This window comes from Bubalus kerabau, chromosome 1 (assembly GCF_029407905.1).
Source record: "Bubalus kerabau isolate K-KA32 ecotype Philippines breed swamp buffalo chromosome 1, PCC_UOA_SB_1v2, whole genome shotgun sequence".
NCBI classification, from domain to species: domain Eukaryota; kingdom Metazoa; phylum Chordata; class Mammalia; order Artiodactyla; family Bovidae; genus Bubalus; species Bubalus kerabau.
In genome coordinates this window covers 225,502,753-225,526,658 of record NC_073624.1, presented here as the reverse complement: position 1 = coordinate 225,526,658, position 23,906 = coordinate 225,502,753, and the positions used below count along the sequence as shown (strand labels likewise).

The 23,906-nt window shown below is 39.9% G+C and overlaps 1 long non-coding RNA gene across 1 annotated transcript in view; it reads left to right on the top strand.

Moving 5' to 3' along the window:
* Positions 1-8,663, top strand: part of LOC129634778 (uncharacterized) — a 35,288-nt gene extending 26,625 nt beyond the window's left edge. The window contains exon 3 of the long non-coding RNA XR_008705893.1: positions 7,791-8,663. This is a non-coding gene — a long non-coding RNA (uncharacterized LOC129634778). The remainder of the gene's footprint in view (positions 1-7,790) is intronic.
* The last annotated feature ends 15,243 nt before the right edge of the window (positions 8,664-23,906 follow it).

Sequence of the window (23,906 nt, the reverse complement as noted above, 5' to 3'; positions counted from 1 at the left end):
GGGAAACAGAGGCTGACTTTATTTTTTTGGGCTCCAAAATCACTGCAGATGGTGATTGCAGCCATGAAATTAAAAGATGCTTACTACTTGAAAGGAAAGTTATGACCAACCTAGACAGCATATTAAAAAGCAGAGACAGAAAAAAAAATAATAAAAAAATAAAAAGCAGAGACATTACTTTGTCAACAAAGGTCCTTCTAGTCAAGGCTATGGTTTTTCCAGTAGTCATGTATGGATGTGAGAGTTGGACTATAAAGAAAGCTGAGTGCAGAAGAATTGATGCTTTTGATCTGTCGTGTTAGAGAAGACTCTTGAGAGTCCCTTGGATTGCAAGGAGACCCAAGCACTCCCTCCTAAAGGAGATCAATATTGGGTGTCCATTGGAAGGACTGATGTTGAAGCCGAAACGCCAATACTTTGGCCACCTGATGTGAAGAGCTGACTCATTTAAAAGCCCTTGATGCTGGGAAAGATTGAGGGCAGGAGGAGAAGGGGACAACAGAGGATGAGATGGTTAGATGGTATCACCGACTCAATGGACATGAGTTTGGGTAAACTCTGGGAATTGATGATGGACAGGGAGGCCTGGCATGCTGAGATTCATGGGGTTGCAAAGAGTCGGACATGACTGAGTGACTGAACTGAACTGAACTGAATCTCCCAGATATCATTTCAATGAGCAATCAATACAAAATATTAATGAGACATTTTACACCATTTTTTACACTCTCTTTGAAGTTCTTTGTGTATTTTATACTTAGAGCACATCTCAGTTTGACCTAGCCACATTTCACGTGCTATATGGCCAAATGACTACTGCACGGGACAAGATGTAAGTGTGTGTGTGCTCAGTCACGCCCAACTCTTTGTGACCCCATGGACTGTAGACTGCCAGATTCCTATGTCCATGGGACTTCCCAGGCAAGAATCCTGGAGTGGGTTGCCATTTCCTTCTCCAGGGATAGAAAGTAAAATGATGGATTAAATAGTGAGAGATGGAAATGGACATGTAGAAGGAGTTAAATCCTGAGATGTTTTGTTTCTTCATTTGCAACCCACTTAGTTAGATGAGGTGGTCTTTCAAGTCCTTTTAGCCCTAAAATTCTATGACGCTCTACCCTATCTCAGTGTCCCAAACTGAATGTTCTTACCTTCATGTCTCAAGACAATTTTGTCACAATTGTCAGAAAGGTTCTTATGTCCTCCCCTCCCTCTTCCCCCAACCATCCTTCTGTTTCTCCTCCTTCTTAACTGCTAACGTATTTATACATACCTCTGACTCAGGAATGCCATAATGAATACACTTAGTCTCACATGAATTTTCCCTTGAAGTTCATTTCTCTTGGTTCATTCAGAAGGACTTCAGTTTGACATTATCTCTTGTAGTCTTTTATATAGTAAATTTCTCATGCTGGTAATAGCACCTTATTTTTTCTTTGAGAATTATCATTCCTCCATTCTCAGTCCATGTTGTTTGGGTGTGGCTAGCCATGCTTCAAGTCCAGCGGTGGGTATGTTTTAAGCGGAAGAATGTGCCCTTGGCCACAGTGGTTGATTCAGACAGGAATGTGGCCTAAGTCGTGTTGCTGCTGCTACTGCTGTTGCTTCAGTCATGTCTGACTCTGTGCGACCCCATAGACGGCAGCCCACCAGGCTTCCCGTCCCTGGGATTCTCCAGGCAAGAACACTGGAGCGGGTTGCCATTTCCTTCTCCAATCTAAGTCATGTTACTAGGGTCTAATCAGAACTCATTTGGGTGAAATTTTGCTTGAGCTACTGTCCTAAAAGTACTCTCTTTTCTTTTAACTGGTAAAATGACTGGTAGCATGGGATGTGGAATTGGAACTAATGACAGCTTTCTTGTCATTGTAAAGGGAAAGCTTGCATGAGAATGGAGCAAACACAGAGAAATGTAGAGTACAGAGATGAGAAAAGTATATTGCAGGAAAAAAAAGAAAAACAACTTTGTGCTCTGGATTCAGCTGTACCTGAAGTAAAAATACCCATTCTTGGTCTTCCCACTTTTATAATTCTCTAGTTTTTCACACTAAAACCTCTTTGAATCAGAGTTACTGCCACTTGGAATGAAAAGATTACCGACTAAAAACTTACAAAAACACCATCATCAAGCTTAACACCACTTTATAGAATGGGCCCCAGAATTATGTTACAAGAAAGCTTTTTTAAATAGAAAAGTCTGATGTCTGTAAAAATATATCAGTATTTCTTCCTATGTGGTACTATAATTATTCATTAAGACATTTATTCATCTTATTCAATGAATATTTATTGCTAATAAACTCTTTTTCAGACACCGTGTTCTACTTTGTATGTTATACCAGTTATTTTCTTGATTTTTTTTCTGTCATTTCTTTAAAACCTTTTGATGGCAGAATCTTCTACCCAATCCCATATAAAACACAACTTTGGAAATGAAAATAGAGGCAAGATCTCTCCATTCAAAGTGTTTTGTTCTTTTAAAAATTATGTAAGTCTCATGCCTTTTGAAAAGGAACAATTAATTCTCCCAAGCTCTTCTTTTTCTACCCCCTTTACACATGTCCCATATTAATTATCTCCATAATTTTATGACTATAATTTTGGAACATTTTAGAATTTATTGTCTTCCCAAATTATGACTAGAATAAATGTGCAGCTTAAGAATAAATCCACGTTTAGACTTTTCCTTAGTACATCAGAATCAGTTGGGATTATTATGAGAATTGATTATAAATTTTGGGATTATAAATGAGAATTCTCATGCTCCTTTTGCTTAGGAATTCTAAACTAGACTTTTTGATTAGAGTCCTAGAATTTGCATTTTAACCAGCTCTCTTGAAGAATCACCTGTACACAAAGGTTTAGGAATTACCTGGTTGTTTAGGAAAAATTCCGTTAAGTATTCCTGGATATAGTGAAGGAATGGATTGGCTTTGAGACCTAGAGCATCAGCAGTTGAATATAATTTATCTGCTCTAGTGTATGCTGCTACTGCTGCTGCTAAGTTGCTTCAGTCGTGTCCGTCTCTGTGCGACCCCATAGATGGCAGCCCACCAGGCTCCCCCATCCCTGGGGGTGGGTTGCCATTTTCTTCTCCAATGCATGAAAGTGAAAGTGAAGTCACTCAGTTGTGTCTGACTCCTAGCAACCCCATGGACTGCAGCCTACCAGACTCCTCTGTCCATGGGATTTTCCAGGCAAGAGTACTGGAGTAGGGTGCCATTGCTCTAGTGTATACCTGATAGCAAATAATTACTTTTAACGATCATAAACATCCCACACAGATGAAAGACCTGCTGAATATTATTCACACATTAATGTATTAGCAAAATAGTATTAATTATGGGTTAATACTAATAACTCTATAGATCATAATATCTGTTTAAATTTAATTACAGAGTCTGAACTTTAATGAGGGATTTGCTGACTGATACTAACTTAAGCTGGAATAGTTGGGTTAATATTACTTTTTTTCAAACAAAAAATAATGGCTTGCCCCTAAATTCTGTTCTTATGTATTTCATCTACACTCCAAAAACATCTTGGTTATGTCTTTTCAAGTTTTAACTTGAATTTGGAGGTTTTAAAAAAATTTTATTAGAGTATAGTTGATTTACAGTGTTGTGTTAGTTTCAGATGTAGAGCAAAGTGAGTCAGATATATGTACACCAATCATTTTTAGAGCCTTTTCCCATATAGGCCATTAGAGTATTGAGTAGAGTTCCCTGTACTATACACAAAGTCCTTATTAGTTATCTATTTTATATGTAGTAGTGTGTATATGTTAACCAAGTTTGGAGTTTTGAAGTTTGTTCAAAAATTTGTATTGCCTTATATCTACCTAAAGAATCTAAAGACCTATATATAGAAAACTATAAAACACTGGTGAAAGAAATCAAAGAGGACACTAACAGATGGAGAAATATACCATGTTCATGGATTGGAAGAATCAATGTAGTGAAAATGAGTATACTACCCAAAGCAATCTATAGATTCAATGCAATCCCTATCAAGCTACCAACAGCATTCTTCACAGAGCTAGAACAAATAATTTCACAATTTGTATGGAAAAACAAAAAACCTCGAATAGCCAAAGCGATCTTGAGAAAGAAGAATGGAACTGGAGGAATCAACCTACCTGACTTCAGGCTCTACTACAAAGCCACAGTCATCAAGACAGTATGGTACTGGCACAAAGACAGAAATATAGATCAATGGAACAAAATAGAAAGCCCAGAGATAAATCCACGCACATATGGACACCTTATCTTCGACAAAGGAGGCAAGAATATACAATGGATTAAAGACAATCTCTTTAACAAGTGGTGCTGGGAACTCTGGTCAACCACTTGTAAAAGAATGAAACTAGAACACTTTCTAACACCATACACAAAAATAAACTCAAAATGGATTAAAGATCTAAACATAAGACCAGAAACTATAAAACTCCTAGAGGACAACATAGGCAAAACACTCTCTGACATACATCACAGCAGGATCCTCTATGACCCACCTCCCAGAATATTGGAAATAAAAGCAAAAATAAACAAATGGGACCTAATTAACCTTAAAAGCTTCTGCACATCAAAGGAAACTATTGGCAAGGTGAAAAGACAGCCTTCAGAATGGGAGAAGATAATAGCAAATGAAGCAACTGACAAACAACTAATCTCGAGAATATACAAGCAACTCCTACAGCTCAACTCCAGAAAAATAAATGACCCAATCAAAAAATGGGCCAAAGAACTAAATAGACATTTCTCCAAAGAAGACATAAAGATGGCTAACAAACACATGAAAAGATGCTCAACATCACTCATTATCAGAGAAATGCAAATCAAAACCACTATGAGGTACCATTTCACACCAGTCAGAATGGCTGCAATCCAAAAGTCTACAAGTAATAAATGCTGGAGAGGGTGTGGAGAAAAGGGAACCCTCTTACACTGTTGGTGGGAATGCAAACTAGTGCAGCCACTATGGAGAACAGTGTGGAGATTCCTTAAAAAACTGGAAATAGACATGCCTTATGATCCAGCAATCCCACTGCTGGGCATACACACTGAGAAAACCAGAAGGGAAAGAGACACGAGTACCCCAATGTTCATCGCAGCACTGTTTATAATAGCCAGGACATGGAAGCAACCTAGATGTCCATCAGCAGATGAATGGATAAGAAAGCTGTGGTACATATACACAATGGAGTATTATTCAGCCATTAAAAAGAATACATTTGAATCAGTTCTAATGAGGTGGATGAAACTGGAGCCTATTATACAGAGTGAAGTAAGCCAGAAAGAAAAACACCAATACAGTATACTAACGCATATATATGGAATTTAGAAAGATGGTAACAATAACCCTGTGTACGAGACAGCAAAAGAGACACAGATGTATAGAACAGTCTTATGGACTCTGTGGGAGAGGGAGAGGGTGGGAAGATTTGGGAGAATGGCATTGAAACATGTAAATATCATGTATGAAATGAGTTGCCAGTCCAGGTTCGATGCACGATACTGGATGCTTGGGGCTGGTGCACTGGGACGACCCAGAGGGATGGAATGGGGAGGGAGGAGGGAGGAGGGTTCAGGATGGGGAACACATGTGTACCTGTGGCGGATTCATTTTGATATTTGGCAAATCTAATACAGTTATGTAAAGTTTAAAAATAAAATAAAATTAAAAAAAAAAAAAAAAAAAAAAAAAAAAATTTGTATTGCCTTGAGAAAAAAAAGTTGATACAGTGGATCCATGTAGCAAGAACTGGATGCGAGAACGAGATCTTGTGATGTAGATGTAGCTGCATGAAGTTGGGATTTGGAGAGAAGGACTGAAATAGAAACTCAGATCAAAGTGGGTGCTTGTGATACTTCTTTTTTCAGTTTCATAAATCAAGTGAAAATCTTATGAGCTTACAATATTTTCTGGGCCCTGGTAATGTAGTTGGATAAAACTCATGGAAACCCACTCCAGTACTCTTGCCTGGAAAATCCCATAGAGGGAGGAGCCTGGTAGGCTGCAGTCCATGGAGTTGCTGGGAGTCGGACACAACTGAGCGACTTCACTTTCACTTTTCCTTTCATGCATTGGAGAAGGAAATGGCAACCCACTCCAGTGTTCTTGCCTGGAGAATCCCAGGGACGGGGGAGCCTGGTGGACTGCCGTCTATGGGGTCGCACAGAGTCAGACACGACTGAAGTGACTTAGCAGCAGCAGCATGCTAAATAAAGCAACTGGGGAAGAGTTTCTTTCTCAAGATCATTCTGAATGTTGGCCTCTGATTCTGGCCAGCTAGGCTACATTTACTGACATCATTTATTCCTCCATTCTTCCATCCACCCAACAATATTTATAGTGTTCCTGCAGTATATGCCCTGTGCTGTACTAGGCACTTGGGAGGGACTGTTGAGCAACAGAAACCTAGCCCTACCCTTAGGTAGCTTATCATTTGGTGACTCTACTGAATTCATATGGTCCTATGTGATGGGACCCAGAGAACAGTCTTTCTAAATTCCAGAAGAACATTATTTTAGTTTCCATAAATTTCAGACTTATTGATTTACTAGATGTTTCATCTAATATACATGATGATATCTTATTTTATATGCTGTGGGTCTGTGCATCTCACACCAATAGGAATACATAGGATATTCCATTAATTATCATCACTTTCTTGCAGAGAATCTTGTCATGGATAGTACAAGATTATTGTGCTCTTCACTGTTACAGCTCTAATCTGTAGCATGTACACTCCAACTTACTTCATTAGAAAGAATATAAATATTCACATTGACCCCTAGAATAACTTAAGATCAGGAGGCTCACCTTGAGGAACCAGCTATGACCTTAACCATTTGTGGGTTCTATCATCCAATGTGGGCAATTATGATCAGTTTACTCAGGAAGATAAACAGATCAGACTTGCCCATCACTCCAGAACACAGATTCTAAAGGACAAAGTGCCCACACAGAGCTTTTCAGTGAATTGTAGGGTCTGCCAAATGACTGTCATTCCAGTTAATGATGGTCTGATAAATATCCCCCAATTTTCTAGATTTCTAGGTGGCGATGTTTTCACTGACAGGAAGATCCAGTTTCAGGAGTTGGTACTTGGGCCAGTCAAAGCTGTCTTACCTAGTTTTGTAAAATAATTAGTGGGAAGAGAAAATTAGTGGCACTATTGAAGCTCTGAGAACACTGTAAAAAGTCAACCTTAGGGTATTTTGTTTAATTGGAGGATAATCGCCTTAATGTTGTGTTGGTTTCTGCCATACAACAATGTGAATCAACCGTAAGTATACATATATCCCCCTCCTTCTTGAACCTCCTTCCCACCCCACGCCCCATCCCATTCTTCTAGGTCATCACAGAGCACCAGATTGAGCTCCCTGAGTTATACAGCAACTTCCCACTACCTCTGTGTTTTACACATGGTAGTGTATATATTTCAATCTACTCTCTCAATTCATCCCCCTCTCTCCTTTCCCAACTGTGTCCACAGTCCATTCTTTATGTCTGCATCTCTATTCCTTCCCTGCAAATAGGTTCACTGGTACCATTTTTCTAGATTCCATGCATATTCATTACTATACAATATTTATTTTTCTCTTTCTGACTTACTTCACTCCGTGTAATAGGTTCTAGGTTTGTCTACCTCAGTTCAATGGACTCAAGTTCATTCCTTTCTATGACTGAGTAATATTCCACTGTATATATGTACCACAGTTTCTTTATTAAGGTAATGTTTTAATAACACAGTTGCACAAGACTCATTGCATTTGGCTTCCCAGGTGGCACAGTGGTAAAGAATCTGCCTGCCAATGAAGGACCTACTGGATATGCATATTTGATCCCCGGGTCAGGAATATCTTCTGGAGAAGGAAATGAAACCCAATCCAATATTCTTGCCTGGAAAATCCCATGGACAGAGGATCCTGGTGGACCACAATCCATAGGATCTCAAAGAGTCAGACATGATTGAACACACATGCATGCACGCATCGTACCTACAACCTACATTGTTACTTCTGTATTTTTTAATCTTGGGCAGACAGATTAAGTACTTTATTGTTGTTATTTTTAAAAATATTCTTATAGGTCTTGGAAGCATATCCTCTACATGCAGGTACAACACTTTACATTTGATTTTTTTTTTCCCATTAACATTGAGGTGAGATTGGGGTAGGTTTTTCCCTTAGTGGAGCCAGAGCCAGAAACATTTTCCCTCACTCTCTATTGCAAACTAAGGTAGTTTCTGTGCACCTACCTATGACTTGGCCTCTGGTAATGGTGGTAAAACTAACAGAACTGACACGAACATGCTCATATTGTATTTTATACTGTACAAAATATTGTCATATACATGATAATGTTTGATTTTTGAAGCTGTGCCCTGGGGTGGTTATTATCAAGCTCATTTTACAGATGAGGAAGTAAAGTCTCAGTGGAAGACTTATTTAAGGTCTCATGACTTGGAAGATGTAGACATAAACTAAAACCTAGCTCCTCTTAATCCAGTATCCTGCTGCTTTCCCACACCATTGAGTGCCATTCAGAAAGATAGCTATTGCATTGTGTGCTTTTCAAATTTTACCCGGAACTGTCTTTTGTTATATCCAATAATAAAGATAATGAAAAATGGAATAATAGTAGCTGTAATAATGATAACACAGTTCAGTATTAAAAGTGTGGGCTCTGAGGACCTTTATGCAAACACAAAGTGTACTATTTATGGATTGTTTGACACTGAGAAAGTGATTTAAATTCTCACTTTAAATCTTCAGTGATTTAAAACTCAGTTTCCCCACCTATTGAAGTTCAGTTCAGTTCAGTCGCTCAGTCGTGTCTGACTCTTTGCAACCCCATGAATTGCAGCATGCCAGGCCTCCCTGTCCATGACCAACTCCCGGAGTTCACCCAAACTCATGTCCATCGAGTCAGTGATGCCATCCAGCCATCTCATCCTCTGTCGTCCCCTTCTCCTCCTGCCCCCAATCCCTCCCAGCATCAGAGTCTTTTCCAATGAGTCAACTCTTCGCATGAGGTGGCCAAAGTACTGGAGTTTCAGCTTTAGCATCATTCTTTCCAAAAAACACCCAGGATTGATCTCCTTCAGAATGGGCTGGTTGGATCTCCTTGCAGTCCAAGGGACTCTCAAGAGTCTTCTCCAACACCACAGTTCAAAAGCATCAATTCTTTAGCACTCAGCTTTCTTCACAGTCCAACTCTCACATCCATACATGACCACTGGAAAAACTATAGCCTTGACTAGATGGACCTTTGTTGGCAAAGTAATGTCTCTGCTTTTGAATATGCTGTCTAGGTTGGTCATAACTTTTCTTCCAAGGAGTAAGCGTCTTATAATTTCATGGCTGCAATCACCATCTGCAGTGATTTTGGAGCCCCCCAAAATAAAGCCTGACACTGTTTCCATTGTTTCCCCATCTATTTCCCATGAAGTGATGGGACCAGATCCCATGATCTTAGTTTTCTGGATGTTGAACTTTAAGCCAACTTTTTCACTTTCTTCTTTCACTTTCATCAAGAGGCTTTTTAGTTCCTCTTCACTTTCTGCCATAAGGGTGGTGTCATCTGCATATCTGAAGTTATTGGTATTTCTCCTGGCAATCTTGATTCCATCTTGTGTTTCTTCCAGCCCAGCGTTTCTCATGATGTACTCTGCATATAAGTTAAATAAGCAGGGTGACAGTATACAGCCTTGACATACTCCTTTTCCTATTTGGATCCAGTCTGTTGTTCCATGTCCAGTTCTAACTGTTGCTTCCTGACCTGCATACAGGTTTCTCAAGAGGCAGGTCAGGTGGTCTGGTATTCCCATCTCTTTCAGAATTTTCCACAGTTTGTTGTGATCCACACAGTCAAAGGCTTTGGAATAGTCAATAAAGCAGAAATAGATGTTTTTCTGGAACTCTGTTGCTTTTTCGACAATCCAGCGTATGTTGGCAATTTGATCCCTGGTTCCTCTGCCTTTTCTAAATCCAGCTTGAACATCTGGAAGTTCACGGTTCACGTATTACAGAAGCGTGGCTTGGAGAATTTTGAGCATTACTTTACTAGTGTGTGAGATGAGTGCTATTGTGTGGTAGTTTGAGTATTCTTTGGCATTGCCTTTCTTTGGGATTGGAATGAAAACTGACCTTTTCCAGTCCTGTGGCCACTGCTGAGTTTTCCAAATTTGCTGGCATACTGAGTGCAGCACTTTCACAGCATCATCTTCCAGGATTTGAAAGAGCTCTACTGGAATTCCATCATCTCCACTAGCTTTGTTCATAGTGATGCTTTCTAAGGCCCACTTGACTTCACATTCCAGGATGTCTGGCTCTAGGTGAGTGATCACACCATTGTCATTATCTGGGTCATGAAGATCTTTTTTGTACAGTTCTTCTGTGTATTCTTACCACCTCTTCTTAATATCTTCTGCTTCTGTTAGGCCCATACCATTTCTGTCCTTTATCGAGCCCATCTTTGCATGAAATATTCCCTTGGTATCTCTAATTTTCTTGAACAGATCTCTAGTCTTCCCCATTCTGTTGTTTTCCTCTATTTCTTTGCATTGATTTCTAATGAAAGCTTTCTTATCTCTCCTTGCTATTCTTTGGAACTCTGCATTCAGATGCTTATATCTTTCCTTTTCTCCTTTGCTTTTGCTTCTCTTCTCTTCACCACTATTTATAAGGCCTCCCCAGACAGCCATTTTGCTTTTTTGCATTCTTTTTCGTGGGGATGGTCTTGATCCCTGTCTCCTGGACAATGTCACGAACCTCCATCCATAGTTCATCAGGCACTCTCTCTATCAGATCTAGGCCCTTAAATCTATTTCTCACTTTCACTGTATAATCATAAGGGATTTGGTTTAGGTCCTACCTGAATGGTCTAGTGGTTTTCCCTACTTTATTCAATTTAAGTATGAACTTGGCAATAAGGAGTTCGTGTTCTGAGCCACAGTCAGTTCCCAGTCTTGTTTTTGCTGACTGTATAGAGCTTCTCCTTCTTTGGCTGCAAAGAATAGAATCAATCTGATTTCGGTGTTGACCATCTGGTGATGTCCATGTGTAGAGTCTTCTCTTGTGTTGTTGGAAGAGGGTGTTTTCTATGACCAGTGCATTCTCTTGGCAAAACTCTATTAGTCTTTGCCCTGCTTCATTCCATGTTCCAAGGCCAAATTTGCCTGTTACTCCAGGTGTTTCTTGACTTCCTACTTTTGCATTCCAGTCCCCTATAATGAAAAGGACATCTTTTTTGGGTGTTAGTTCTAAAAGGTCTTGGAGGTCTTCATAGAACCATTCAACTTCAGCTTCTTCAGCGTTACTGGTTGGGGCATAGACTTGGTTTACTGTGATATTGAATGGTTTGCCTTGGAAACGAACAGAGATCATTCTGTCGTTTTTGAGATTGCATCCAAGTACTGCATTTTGGATCTTGTGTTGACCATGATGGCTACTCCATTTCTTCTGAGGGATTCCTGCCCACAGTAGTAGATATAATGGTCATCTGAGTTAAATTCACCCATTCCAGTCCATCTTAGTTTTCTGACTCCTAGAATGTTGACGTTCACTCTTGTCATCTCCTGTTTGACCACTTCCAATTTGCCTTGATTCATGGACCTGACATTCCATGTTCCTATGCAATATTGCTCTTTACAGCATAGGACCTTGCTTCTATCGCCAATCACATCCACAACTGGGTATTGTTTTTGCTTTGGCTCCATCGCTTCATTCTTTCTGGAGTTATTTCTCCACTGATCTCCAGTAGCATATTGGGCACCTATCGACCTGTGGAGTTCCTCTTCCAGTATCCTATCATTTTGCCTTTTCATACTGTTCATGGGGTTCTCAAGGCAAGAATACTGAAGTTGTTTGCCAGTCCACACCTTTTGAAAGCACTAAGTAAATACTGGAGTGAGTCACCATGCCCTCCTCCAGGGGATCTTCCCAACCTAGGAATTGAACCTGCATTTGTCTCCTGCATTGGCAGGTGGATTTTTTTTTTTTACCACTAGGACCATCTGGGAAGCCCATTTCTTAATATTTGTAAAGATTAAATTATATCATCCATGTAATAACAATAGTGGGATGATGGTGATGACTGTTGACTTGGGATCCTAGGTATATAGTAAGTGCCAGATATTTTACATATATTATCTCTGGTGTTGTAATAATTCTGTGAAATATGTATTTTACTTCCTAATTGATGTGTGGGGAAAAGAAGGCTTGAATACTTTTGTAACTGACTCTAGATTAAATGGCCAGCATGAGCCTGTGTTAGGACTTGAACCCACATCAGCCTGGTTACTAAACCCATGTTCTTTTCTTGTTTAGTAGTTGTAAAGCATCCTTTTCTTTGAAAAGGATGGGGAGATTCCCTAGTGGTCCAGCGGTCAGGATTCCATGCTTTTACTGACTTCAATCTGTGGTTGGTGAACTAAAAGCCTGTAAGCCAAGTTGCATCAATAAAGAAAAAAGGATAGCAGTCTTTAAAGGATCCCAGGCAATAACTTCACCTGAAATCAACTCTCAGTTAATTCCCTCAAATCCTTGACATTTGCTGTGTACCAAGTCCATGTCACACTTATGGTAGAACTTACAGTGTACAAAGAGGTACGCAGAGTAACAGAAGTTTGAATTTTACCATTTCGCATAGGCAGTTGGTTGCTGTGAATGAAAATGTTTCATTTTGTACTAATGAACTCATATGTGTTATTCTAGGTTCTTTAAAAAAAAAAAAGTAGGTCAAATTCTAAAAAAAACGTGCTTTGGAAAAAAAAATAGATTAATGAAAATCTAAACTGTGCCCCACAAAATTGTAATTCTGTACTTAGCAGACCGGCAAATGGTGATTCAGGATTACAGCTAAAGAGCTTTAGTGCTTTTTGAGGAACTTACACCTCTATTCTTACATCTCGCCTCCTCTATAAATCTGGGAGGTAGTCAAGGAAAATATTCACACACTTCACAACCGAGGAAGGGGAGCCCAGAGGAGTGAAATTTCCCATCAAAAATCACGCAGAAAGTGGAATTTGGTTCTGTATCCCAAACAAGTTTCCCCTGTGACCATAAAACAGGCACATGGAGATAAGGCTATTTCTTAGGCTGATAAAATTTGTGGATGACTTTTCCCCCCGAGGCATTAGCAAGGATTACAATGGGGAAAGTTTCCTTTTTCTTTCGCTTTTAACCCTAGTTGTGTTGGTCTTCAATTTAGTTAGTATAATCTAAATTTGTTACACTGTGAGTCAGTGCTTGGCTTCCGGTCCTGCTGTGCCACGTACCAGGTAATAAACTAAGTCATATAGCCTATCTGGACCTACGTTTCCTCTTACAGAAGATGAGGATGATAACACTTATCATTCTTATCCCACTGGGCTGTTAAGAGCATCTAACCCCATATCAGTGTAGCCACAGGACCTTGGTCAGCCACGTGGACTCTTTCTTCCTGAATCCCCTGCAGAGAGACAGAAGAAACAATTCCCACAAGTTCATCACTTGACTCCACAACAGCTCCTTCATGAGACAGAGAAGTAGCTGTCTATGCAGTAAATAGTTTATTGCTCCATTCTGGATCTGAGTTCTCTATCCTAGCCAGTAATTCAATAGGAATTCATTCTCATACTGATTTTTTTTTCTATGAAGTTAGCTAGAGTTGGATTCTTTTACTTGCAGTGAAGGAGTCCTTAGCTATCATATTCTCAAGTTTGTATCACATTTCCTCAATTTCAGGATGCCACAGCTTTAATACGTACTGCTGATTTTCAGGGGGGAAAAAGGAAGCACCATTGCATAGTATTAAATAGTTACAATACTGAGTTGGCTAAAGTTTATTTGGATTTTTCTGTATGTTGGTATGGAAAAAGCTGAATGGACTTTCTGGCCAACCCCATACTATTATACCAAAGACCAATAGGCAAGATGAGCCCTGATTAGTAGGGCTTGCCAGGTGGCTCAGTGGTAAAAAATCCACCTGCTAATGCAGGAGACATGGGTTCAATCCCTGAGAAGATTCCCTGGAGGAGGAAATGGCAATTCATTTCAGGATTCTTGCCTAAGGAAATCTCATGGACAGATGAACCTGATGGGCTATAGTACATGGGGTTCCAAAGAGTTGGACATGACTGAGCGAGTGCGCACGCGCGCGTGCGCGCGCACACACACACACACCCCTTAATTGGTGCAGTGTGAAACATGAAAAGTGGAATGTGAAAAAATGTGTGTGTTAGAACTGAGGAAATATGACATGTTATCATTGTCAATAATTTATAATAATATAATAATTATAACAACTGAGAATTTTATGTGCAGAAAACCCAGAGGAGTGAGGGAAGTGTGCCAAAGGAGTCCATTCTAAAATTCTCTTGATTGCTTCTCTGAGAATTCCTGAATTTATTGTCTTTTGGTGTGAAACATATCCAGTACTGGCTGCCAACTAATTTCCAGAAGGTGAAGGCAGTTCCAGTTTACAGTGAGTGGGAGGTTTGCAGGAAAATAGCATGCAACAGTAGAAAGAAGCACTCTGAAGTTATTCTGAGGATACAACTAATGGAAAGTTACCTTTGAGAGAGCTTTTTATAGCTTCCTTCATACAGTTGGTGAAAAATTAGCCTTGATGTGGGGGGAGGAGCTTGTCAATTTGGCTTCTCATCAAACTCAACTTTATTAAGCTGCTAATTCTTAGGTGTGTTTTATAATTTATTACTAAGACATGTAAATCTGCATTGGCAGCCTTGATTAATAGATTCATGATCACTGTTCCCTGCTGTGTAATTCTCATTGCTGCCCCATCAGAACCATTAATTTACCTCTGAGGTTAGGATCAGGTGAGGGTGACAACCAGGAAGCCATAGGAAGAGTGAGGATTTGGGGCTGTTTCACTGAAGACAAAAGACAGGCCCTAAAGAAACAATTTTCCAAGTCCCTGTTTTGAATTGACGGTGGCAGTGACTTAATTGGAAGACAGTGTGATAATGAACTGCAGCAGGATCGAGAGGAGGGAGTCTATTAGTGACTCTAAACCCACTTGCTGTGCAGATCTTACAACTCCGCTTTTGTTTCCATCTTCTCCTCTACAGAGAAAGAGCAATTATTCATAACTTGACTTCCATTTGCATCATGCTTAATGGTTTGAGGCTGCATCTTCCTACAGCCCAGCTTATCACAGACGGGCTGCAGATTTAATGAGATGATGTATGTTTGCTCTATCACCTCCTAGTTCTCTAAGCAGGGACAGTTATGTAACCCTTTATGTCTTACTTCCTCAGTTGGCAAATGAGGATAACGACAACACTCACCTCACCGTTATGTTAAAAAAAAGACTCTAATTAGTGCCTGTGACAGGCTTAGTGGCATCAGTATTTAGTAAGCGTTTAGCAGAAGGGCATGACAATATTTGTGGATGGGTGTTATGGAGATTGGGGCTTCCCTGGTGGCTCAGGAGTAAAGAGTCCACCTGCAATGCAGAAGATGAAGGAGACACAGGTTCAATCCCTGGGCTGGGTTGATATCCTGGAGGAGGTCATGGCAACCCATTCCAGCATTCTTGCCTGGAGAATCCCATGAACAGAGGAGCCTGGCAGTCTACAGCCCGCGGGGTTGTAAAGAGTTGGACATGACCGAAGCACCGAGCATGCATGCATGCTATGTAGATTAGATGCACTTTTATGATTCTTATTCGTGGGGGTTTGACCAGCTACGGACCCTGAATCAAATCTAGCCTGCCTTGTGTTTTAGTTTATAAAGTTGTATTGGACCACAGTTGTGCTCTTCCATTTATATATTGTCAATGGCTGTGGATATATTAGGAAAGGAAAGTTGATTAATTACAATACGATCCTATGGCACATAAGCTTAAAATGTTTATTGTCTGGCCCTTGATAGAAAAATGTGCCAACCCCTGGTGTTTCACAAGAAAACTGACACAAATGCCCAATTCATGTAATTTACATTTAGTAATAGTTTGGTTGCACTTGAATTTATTTAATCTTTACCCCATTGATAACTAATAGACATTTGGAAGGTTTTTTTTTTTTCCATTTGTAAATAGTTCTTCAATAAATGCCACAGAATATATGTGATTATATCTGTAGGCTAGGTCCCTATACATGAAATATGAGGGGTAACTGTGTGGGTTGCCTCCATTGATGTACTTGCAGATTTACTGAGGGGACATAGTGAATATTCTCGCTACCAAAGTTGTCAGAACCGAGTACAGAAGTGAGCTGTCAGTTCTAATTCCCTGTAACAGAGTTTATCATTAATTAGCTCCTTTGATTGAGCCAGAGGTTGCCGTCCCCAAAGGAAGAAACACAACAGTGAAGCTCAAGGAATTGACTACTTGTCAGATGAGGTTAGCTGTCAAGATTCCTACCCATCGCAAGGAATCTTCTGGCTGGTTGTTGCTTCCATCTCTCAGTTCAGATCGCTGCCTTTGGGCCTCATAATAGGATGTCTGGATAGAGTCGTCAGGCTTAACGTAATTCTCCATCTGGATCATCACATCTGCTGTCTATAAAAGACTTATGACTGCATAACTCTGGATAAGGGAACAGTAGTAGTATTCTTTTATGTGAGGTGTTGTTGTTCCTGAAACTTGAGTCCTTTGTGAAACATGCCTCTAAGAAGACCTGACTGTGAAAATATGAGTTTTATTCTTAGTAAAGGACCCTTCTGTTTTTCTTTTGTCATACCTCAGGTGATGGTACCAATTGCAAAGACATAGCTGAGGATTCACTATTGCTGCACAAGATTATGATGTATTGATTTGTTGTTGTGCTTAGTTACTCAGTCAGGTCTGACTCTTTGCAACCCTATGGACTGTAGCCCGTCAGGCTCCTCTGTCCATGAAGATTCTCCAGGCAAGAATACTGGAGTGGGTTGCTATTTCCTACTCCATTCTTCCCAAGCCAGGGATCAAATGCAAGTCTCCCAACATTGCATGCAGATTCTTTACAGTCTCAGCCACCAGGGAAGCCCAATATATTGTTTTCTTGTTTTAAAATACTATCTGGACATAGTCAGTGAAGCTTTATAATCTACTATTGATATATTGATTAATAGATTGTAAAGCTTCACTGACTATGTCCAGATAGTATTTTAAAACAAGAAAACAAATTGTTCTGTTTATTCTAAAGCCTAAAACTCAAAAGTAAGGACTTCCTTGGTGGTCCAGTGGTTAAGACTCTGTACTTCTTATGCAGGGGCTGAGGGTTCAATTCCTGTTTGGGGAACTAAGATCACACATGCTGTGTGGCATGGGCAAAAAGAATCCAGCAAACAAACAAACAAAAACAACTCTAACGCCAATAGGGACCAGGCATAGAAGAGTCATGGCAAATTAGAGAGTTTGTGTCCATCTGAAGGAAGTGGCTGCTTTGGGGTCCTGGCTGTTTGTTGCTACACTACCTTATTTTTCCAAAAGAAAAGTGAAATTCTTCCAAGTTTTAAATTTTGCAACTACTTCAAGATCAAAAACATAAACATTAGGCCAACTGGAATATGTCTGCTGATTTAACCCTGTTTGTAAGCTCTCAGCCTGAGATCTTTACTTTAGAAATTAGTAAAAAAAAAAAAAAAAAAAAAAAGAGTAGCAGAACTGAGGAGGGCTGGGGTGAAGTAGGAGGTCACAGGACTAGAAAGATAATCTTCTAAAGCAAACTAGCACATTAGAATTCCAGGAAGAACTTAAAATATAGTCAGGGATGTAGGCCAATCATAGAGATCATAAATAACAATGGTCTAGTGTTTTGTCTATAGAAAAAAAAAAATGTCCATGTAGATAGGATTGACTGTGGGAATGGCTCAGGATAAGAAATTCACAACTCAGGCCATGAACATCTAGGAATTCCCCTTAAGACTGAGGGCTCTGTCATCAGATAGACATAGTAGCAGTGGGAATAACTTCTCAAAGCCTCCATTCTCATTCTGAGGACTAAATGAGAAAAGGTGTGTAAAGTAGTTTGCTCGCCCCTAATGCATGGCTCCCTGGTGGCTCAGATGGTAAAGAATCTGCCTTCAGTATGCAAGATGCAGGTTCAATCCCTGGGTTGGGAAGATCCCCTGGAGAAGGGAATGCCTACCCCCTCCAGTATTCTTTCCTGAGGAATGCCGTGGACAGAAAAGCCTGGCGGGCTACAGTCCGTGGGGTCACAAAGACACGATTGAGCAACTAACACACACACACAATGCATGGCTGGTACTTAATGCATGTTAGCTAATGGAATGTAAAATTGTTCTGTCATTTGTGAAAAAGATCATGCAATATACCTTTGATCTAGACTTCTTTTATTCTCTCAGCACATGTTTAGAGCTGGGAGTATTTGCTGTATCCCTATTTATTAGATAGTCACTATGGAATCCTGTAGTGTTGTTGCTTGGTGACTGGACTTGTGAAAGGCCCAGAAAAGCCTGAGCATAACAGAAGCCAGAGCCCTGGGAATTCCATGATACAGATGGAGTCAATGCTGCTGAGCAGCACCATGTTCTGTCCCCAAGGACAAATATCCTTTGCCCCACAATGGTCCTCAATATTACTGTCAATTATGAACCAGGATGGTGGATTGAGTCAGAAGAGAACTGTGCAATATATCCCGTTGTGCAAAGGGGCTTGGGCTCTGCAATGTCTGTGAATACTACTCCTGTGAGGTTCTGTTGGCCATCAGAAACCCTTCAGACTTGCCACTGGCTCCAAAAAGGTCAAGACTAATGAGACAGCTGATCTAGTGCTGAGTGGGTGCATTTTAGAAATCTGTCCTGAAATACTCTGTATTGGACTTCATTATTTTCATGGCTTGCTTAACCAGAAAAAGTGTTATTTCCTGGAGAAAGCTCTTTATATTTTACCAAAATGTTCTATCCAGTGTTGTCAATGTGGTTTTAGATTTTCAACTCAGTGCAGTTAAACCACCAGTTAATATTAAAATGAGATGGAAATTTTACATTATTTTTTAGTGGAGAAACAATTTGTCAATTGCATTATCCATGCTTTTCACATAGATAGAGAGATAGGCAGATCTACATACATCTGTATGTATACATATATATACATGTATATATTAACATAGTACATAGTCTAATGTGACTTTAATTATTAGTGTATGATTTACATTAATGTTAGTTTGCTTACTATTGTCATATAGTAAACTGTATGCATAATTATTTATTTGTGTCACCAAGCCACCATTTTTCATTATGTTTTTATATTAATCATAATGAAAGCCAATATTAATTATCATCATTTCTCTCAAGATATCAATCTTGCCAAGCAGGCATACATATTTTTATTTATTTATTTTTTCCTAAAGTAAGATGCATTTCCTATGGAGAGAATCTATTTAGATATTTCTTATCTTTGTTTCTTATTCATTTTATTAATCATGGCCAACTGTTTAACTTCTAAGGAGTTTTTTTTTTCCTTTTCTCCAGTGCTTTTAATGACTAAGTTACTTGGAACAGCAGCAGGAAGAAAAATCTTTGAGGAAGAATCTGCTTATACAGATTCTGACAAGTCTCAGCTCAGGGCAAATTTCCAAAGGATAATTATAGATGTCGCTAAAGCTGAATTCATGATGGTCAGATTGTCAGAAATCTTATTTATAAATGCTGTCATGATGCTGTAGGGAAACCTCCGTTTTATTTTGGAAAAGTTTGAAACCCGCTGTTCTGTCTCTGATTTAGCATCCGAGTCACCCGTGGAGTTTTGAAGGCTATAAATAAAAGTAAATTCAGCCACTAATAAACTTTCTCAGTCAGTATTTATTATTAACTAACGTGGTTCAGATGGTAAAGCGTCTGTCTACAATGTGGGAAACCCGGGTTCAATCCCTGGGTTGGGAAGATCTCCTGGAGAAGGAAATGGCAACCCACTCTAGTATTCTTGTCTGGAAAATCTCATGGATGGAGGAGCCTGGTAGGCTACAGTCCATGGGGCAACTGAGCGACTTCACTTTCACTTTCAACGTTGCAGTCACTCACTCACTCACTCACCGTTTGGCACTGCTCCGAGCATTTCAGATAACTCAGAGTTCTCCCATAAAACTTATGAGGTAGTTATGATTACAATGATTACCTTACTAAGGAAGAAACTGGTATGTGAAAAAGTCAAGTAGCTTGCCGGAAGTCAAACAAGTAGTAAGTTGCAGAGTCAGAGATCAAACCCAGGCAGCTCAACTCCTGAGATCATGCTTGTAGGCATTGAATTTTACTTTTGCTCATCCTCAGGGTCCTTTATGACCAGGTTTGGATCTGGATTTGTCAGGATAGTATCACAAAATGGAATTCATTTCCTGGTTCTCATCTCTTACTAATTTTATTTGAATACTTTATTTTTGTCATGATTGATTTTTTAAATTAATTTTTATTAGAATATAATTGCTTTACAATGATGTCAGTTTCTACTGTACAGCAAAGTGAGTCAGATATTTGTATACATATATCCCCTCTCTTCAGGATATCCTTCCCATTTAGGTCACAGAGCACCCAGTAGAGATCCCTGTGCTTACTCATAGGTTTTCTTTAGTTATCTGTATTATACAAAGTTTATATATATGTATGTCAATTCTGATCTCCCAATTCACCACACCCCTCCTTCACCCTTGGTATCCTTGTGTGTGTTCTCTATATCTGTGTCTCTGTGTTTGCTTTGCATTGAAACTGTATCATTTTTCTCATCATTCATCTGCGTCATTTTTCTAGATTCCACATGTAAGCAATATTACATGATACTTGTTTTTCTCTTTTGGACTTACTTCCCTCAGTATATCATGTCTGATTTTTAGGGGCTCAGATGTTTACTCTCCAATGAGAAAACAAAAAATTGTTTCAAGTCTGGACTTCCTGAATCAGACTCTCTGATGGCTGCAGACTGGGCTTCTTTGACTTTAAATAGCTTCTCTGGTGATTCTGATACATTGCTTGCCATATAAGATCAGAAGGAAGACAGGTAACTACACTGTTTATTTCAATATGAGGTAGAATGAGACCAGGACTCTGGAAAGCTATGAGAAGTCTTATGGGGACAAAGAGGTGAGAGACCTTGATTCTGATTGAGAAGACTTCTAAAGACCTGACATGCTGTATAGTCTGTGAAAGAATACTGAATAATGAGGACGGGTTACTGACTATCTCTATGAGGAGGGACAGAGTTACACTTCCCTGGTGGCTCAGACGGTAAAGCGTCTGCCTACAATGAGGAGGCCTGGGTTTGATCCCTGGGTCAGGAAGATCCCCTGGAGCAGGAAATGGCAACTCACTCCAGTATTCATGCCTGGAAAATCCCATGGACTGAGGAGCCTGGTGGGCTACAGTCCATGGGGTCGCAAAGAGTCGGACATGACTGAGCGACTTCACTTCACTTCACTTCACCCTTCTATAGGATGAACTGCAGATTTCTGAAGACAGACTGTTTTATCGTTTTGTAAGAAAAAAATATTTCCATTTCCTGGTATTGAAAAATATTTAAATATTAAGCTTGCTAAGGCCTGAGACTATATAGTAGCAGAGGGTTAATGCCAAGTTTCTCATATTATAACAGGATGGGCACAAAGTAAAAGTGAATAGTTTTCCCGCTTCTGTTTGTTCTAACATTATTTCCTCAATGCAAGAGTCTCAAATGGCCATATATTAGCATATTGGCTCCTCTATTTTTGCTTTACTTCTGTCTTTTCTCAGCTTTATCTGGAAGCGTCTTTGCTTGGAGTGATTAAGGGCCCTCTGTGAATCAGCGTACATATTAGAAAAGGTACAGAAATGTTCTCCCTATGACATAAAATCTAGTAGATTTACTATTTTTGATGTTTGGTGTAGGCTGTTGGGGCTTCCCTGTTGGCTCAGATGGTAAAGAATCTGCCTGCAGTGTGGGAGACTCAGGTCTGATCTCTGGGTCGGGAATATCCCCTGGAGAAGGGACTAGCTACCACTCCAGTATTCTTGCCTGGAGAGTTCCATGAACAGAGGAGACTGTTGAGGGCCCAGGGAAGAATACTGGAGTGGTAGCTAGTCCCTTCTCCAGGGGATATTCCCGACCCAGAGATCAGACCTGAGTCTCCCACACTGCAGGCAGATTCTTTACCATCTGAGCCAACAGGGAAGCCCCAACAGCCTACACCAAACATCAAAAATAGTAAATCTACTAGATTTTATGTCATAGGGAGAACATTTCTGTACCTTTTCTAATATGTACGCTGATTCACAGAGGGCCCTTAATCACTTCAAGCAAAGACGCTTCCAGATAAAGCTGAGAAAAGACAGAAGTAAAGCAAAAATAGAGGAGCCAATATGCTAATATATGGCCATTTGAGGCTCTTGCATTGAGGAAATAATGTTAGAACAAACAGAAGCGGGAAAACTATTCATTTTTACTTTGTGCCCATCCTGTTATAATATGACAGTAGCCTGCCCCCCATATCCGTGGTTTTGCTTTCTGTGACTTCAGTTACTCATGATCAACCATGGTCTGAAACTTACCAGAAATAAGCAATTCATACACTTTATTTTATTTATTTTATTTTTTTTTGCTTTTTATTTTTATTTTTTTTTTAATTTTATTTTATTTTTAAACTTTGCATAACTGTATTAGTTTTGCCAAAATAAGCAATTCATACACTTTAAAGTGTGTGCCATTCTGAAAGAGAAAGTTGCTCAGTTGTGTCCAATTCTTTGTGACCCCATGGACTATACAGTTCATGGAAGTCTGAAGGCCAGAATACTGGAGTGGGTAGCCTTTCCCTTCTCCAAGGGATCTTCCCAACCCAGGGATCAAACCAATGTCCCCCGTATTGCAGGCGGATTCTTTTTCAGCTGAGCCACAAAGCAAGCCCATTCTGAGTAGTGTGATAAAATCTGGTGTCTGCCTGCTCTGTCCAGGCCGGGATGTGAAGCATCCCTTTGTCTGGCATATCCACACTGTACATGCTATCTGCCCTTTAATATAAGATAAAACATGGCTCATGTTATAATAATCAGTACTATCCATGATTTCAGTCATCCACTGAGGCTCTTGGAACATCTCCCTTGCAGATAAGAAGGGACTGCTACACAGAGTCTACAGTAAGGCTCCTAGAAAATGTAAAATTCTGCCTGTTAGCCTTTTGTAATGTATTTTGTTGTGGTAGTCAGAGAAGGCTGGAATTTGAGAAGCTATTGTTTAATACTAGTGTGTATAAAATTTTGGTATTATTTTTTCTCTGTGTTAAGAGTGGAGGACTAAGTTATCGCTTGACTCCTGTACATAGTAGATACCATGTGGAATAGAATGCTTCCTAGGGTTCTCTTAGCCAAACTCTACTTGGTTTATCTTTGGGTCTTTACAGGGTCATCATTGCAAATATGAAGAGCCTTAACACTGGCAGCACCTTCATCCAGCTGTCTGTAGGCTGCTGATTGCATTCTGTTTGTTTTGTCCCTCTCAAAGGTTCCTGCCCAGAATGGGTCACAATAAACAGTGATTCTCATTTATCCAGGACTCATGTCAGTCACTGCAGTTGCAAAGTTGATTAGGGGAGCACAATGGTCATGTGTTGGAAGTGTTAGTTGTTCCGTTGTGTCTGATTCTTTGTGACCCCAGGTATTGTAGCCTGCTAGGCACCTCTGTCCATGGAATTCTCCAGGCAATAATACTGGAATGAGTAGCCATTCCCTTCTCCATGGGATCTTCCCAACCTGGGGATCGAATCAGGGTCTCCTGCATTTTGGGCAGATTTTTTACTGTCTGAGCCACCAGGGAAGCCCATACACAATGCAGTGTGTATATGTACTCAGTTGTGCTCTCTTTTTGGCCCCAGGGACTGTAGCCTGCCAGGCCCCTCTGTCCATGGAATTTTCCAGGAAGAATACTGGAGTGGGTTGCCATTTCTTCTTCCAAGGTATCTTCCCAACTCAGGGATTGAACCTGAGTCTTTTGTG